Here is a 3,112-nt window from a genome sequence, read left to right as displayed (position 1 = left end):
AGTTCTATGACAGGGTGAGAGCAGTAAGATAAGAGAGGGGTGGGTAGATTGCATTTTCACTTACTGTAAGAAGGCGTTTGACAGAGTTCCACACAAGAGATTAGAGCAAAAGCTGGAGGACCAGGCAGGGATAACAGGGAAGGCACTACAATGGATCAGGTAATACCTGTCAGGAAGATAACAGCGAGTCATGGTACGTGGATAGGTGTCAGAGTGGGTGCCTTTTAACGAGCGGGATGCCTTCCATGCTCGTTTCCTATTTATACATATCAGTCATATGCCTTCTAATTATATGTCTTCCCAGAAAACGCAAATTCCGTGCCCTTCATTGTGATAAAATTGATGGAATCAATAATTGCGTTGAGTATTCGAAGCCACCTTGAAAAACATAAATTGATCAATGACCCTCAGCACGGTTTTACTTTGGGGCGTTCCTTCCTTAGGAATTTACTAACATTTTTCACTAAGGTATTTGAGAAGGTATATCATGGAAATGAATATGATATTGTGTATATGGACTTCTAAACAAAGGTTTTTGATAGAGTTCCACATCGGAAATTGTTGAGGAGAGTAGAGGCACAAGGAATAGAAGTTTTTTCCTGGATAGAGCCGTGGTCGACAGATAGGCAACAGAGAGAGTTTACATAAATGGGGTAAAAATCAGTGTTGGAACTCGTCACAAGCGGTGCTCCACTGGGATCAGTGATGGGCTCTTGTTGTTCACAATATTCATAAACAACATAGATGAAGGAATAAAAAGCGACATAAGCAAGTTTGCTGATGACACCAAAATAGACTCTCGAACTAATTCTAACAAGGACACTAGAGCGCTGTGGTACAGTCTAAATAAAGAGTTAAAATCATAACCATAATTTTAAAGTGGTGAATTGGTAAACCTCGGTCAGATGACCAAAACGTTCAGGTGCAAGCCGTTATATGATTAAGACCCGCGTCAGGAAACATATGTCCTGTGTCCTGACAAACCTTACCTGAATAGACTGATTAAGTGATCAAATAAGCCTTGGAAAACAAAATAGCCATGGCACTTATAAGCTTAAAGATGTAGATCTTAATCACTCTGAATGCGAAAACAAATTAGGAGTTCTTGGCTTCATATCAAGAAGTATAAATAACAGGAGTCCTCAAGTTTTTCTCAACTCTATGTATCGTTGGTTAGGCCTTATTTAGATTATGCTGCACAGTTCTGGTCACCATATTGCAAAATGGACATAAATAAACTAGAAAACGTACAGAGAAGGATGACAAAGTTGATCTCATCTATCAGATGAGATCAACTTTGTCAGATGAGAGTGGGCTCAGGAGTGAAGAGGAGCGATTGGTGGAATGGTGAGGTAAATAGATTGTTAAGAGAGAAAAAGTTAGCATATGAGAGGGTTTTACAAAGCAGAAGCGAAATAAAGGAGGAGTATATTGAGAGAAAAAGAGAGGTTGAGAGAGTGGTCAGGGAATGAAAAAAAAGTAAATGAGAGAGTGAGTTAGGTGCTGTTAACAATGGATCTGACAGTTAAAAGCAGAAAAGGAGAGTTATTAGATGGGTAGTTGGTGGTATTGGAAGGATGTAGTGAATAATTTGAAGAACTGTTAAATGTTGATGAAGAGAGGGAAACTGTGATTTCATGAACTAGCCAGGGAGGTAGAACATCTTTTAGGAGTGAGGAAAAAAAATGAGTGTGGGGTAGGTTCGTGAAGCTGTGGGTAAATTAAAAAGGCATAAAGCAGCTGGGATTGGTAGGATCAAGGCAGAAATATTAAAAGCAGGTGGGGATATAGTTCTGGAGTAGTTGAAAGTACCTAGGGACTGGCAGAGAGTATTCAGTGTTCCTTTGTTTAAAGGCAAAGTGGACAAAAGTGAGTGTAAGAATAATAAGGGAATAAGTCTGTTGAGCCAACCTGGTAAGGTGAATGGAGGATTTATTATTGAAAGAATTAAGGGTTAAGTGAAGAGCAGGATCGTACATGAACAAGGAGGCTTTAAGAAGGGTAGGGGATGTGTAGACTCAGTGTTTACAGTTAAGCATATTAGTTAACAGTATTTGGTTAAGGATAAGAAAGTTTCTGTCGCATTTATGGATTTGGAAAAGGCATATGATTGGGTAGACAGGAGAGCAATGTGGCAGATGCTGCAAATGTATGGAACAAGTGTTAGATTTCTAAAAGTAGTTTTTACGATGTGATAGATTTCAAAATGAGTTTTTACGAGGATAGTGAGGCTCACGATAGAGTATGTAGGAGAGAGGGAGATTATTTCCAAGTAAAAGTAGGCCTGAGACAGGGATGTGTAATGTCACCGTGGTTGTTCAATTTGTTTATAGATGGGGTTGATGACACTGTGCTTTTGGGAGACTGAGAAATTGCAAAGGTTGGTGGACGAATTTGGAAGCGTATGTAAAGAAGGTAATCAAAAGTGAACATAGGAAAGAGCAAGGTGATGAGGATAACAAAAAATTTAGGCATTGAAAGATTGGATATCAGATTGGAATAAGGAAGTATGGAGGAAATGATTGTGTTCAGATATTTAGAAGTAGAGTTGTCAGCAGATAGGTCTATGAAAGACGAGGTGAACCACAGAAATGTCATCCATGGAAACAAGAAGTGAATGTATGAGGTTATAGTGGTACCAAATCTTATATGGGTGTGAAGCATGGGTGGTGAATGTTGCAACAAGGAGAAGACTGGAGGTTGTGGAGATGTCTTGTCTCAGAGCAAGGTGTGGTGTGAATATTATGCAAAGAATTAGTAGCTTGGAGATTAGAAGGAGGTGCAGGATTACTAAAAGTATTATTCAGAGTGCTGAAGAGGGGTTGTTGAAGTGATTCGAACATTAAGAGCGGATGGAACAAAATAGAATGATTTGGAGAGCATACAAATCAGTAGTGGGGTTCGTCCTAGGAAAGGTTAGAGGGAGGGGATTAAGGAAGCTTTGTGTACGAGGGGCTTGGTAAGTAAGACACATAGGCAAGAGTTAGGCATCTTTATTCCGAAACGTTTCGCCTGCACAGTAGGCTTGTTCAGTCGGAAAAAGTAAGTAGGCAGGAGCAGTAGAGATGTGAAGACGATGTAATCAGTCCATCACCCTTGAAGACGTAGATTT

The sequence above is a fragment of the Cherax quadricarinatus genome, chromosome 27 (genome assembly GCF_038502225.1).
Source record: "Cherax quadricarinatus isolate ZL_2023a chromosome 27, ASM3850222v1, whole genome shotgun sequence".
In the NCBI taxonomy this organism is placed as follows: domain Eukaryota; kingdom Metazoa; phylum Arthropoda; class Malacostraca; order Decapoda; family Parastacidae; genus Cherax; species Cherax quadricarinatus.
Note: the sequence above shows the minus strand (reverse complement) of the source record.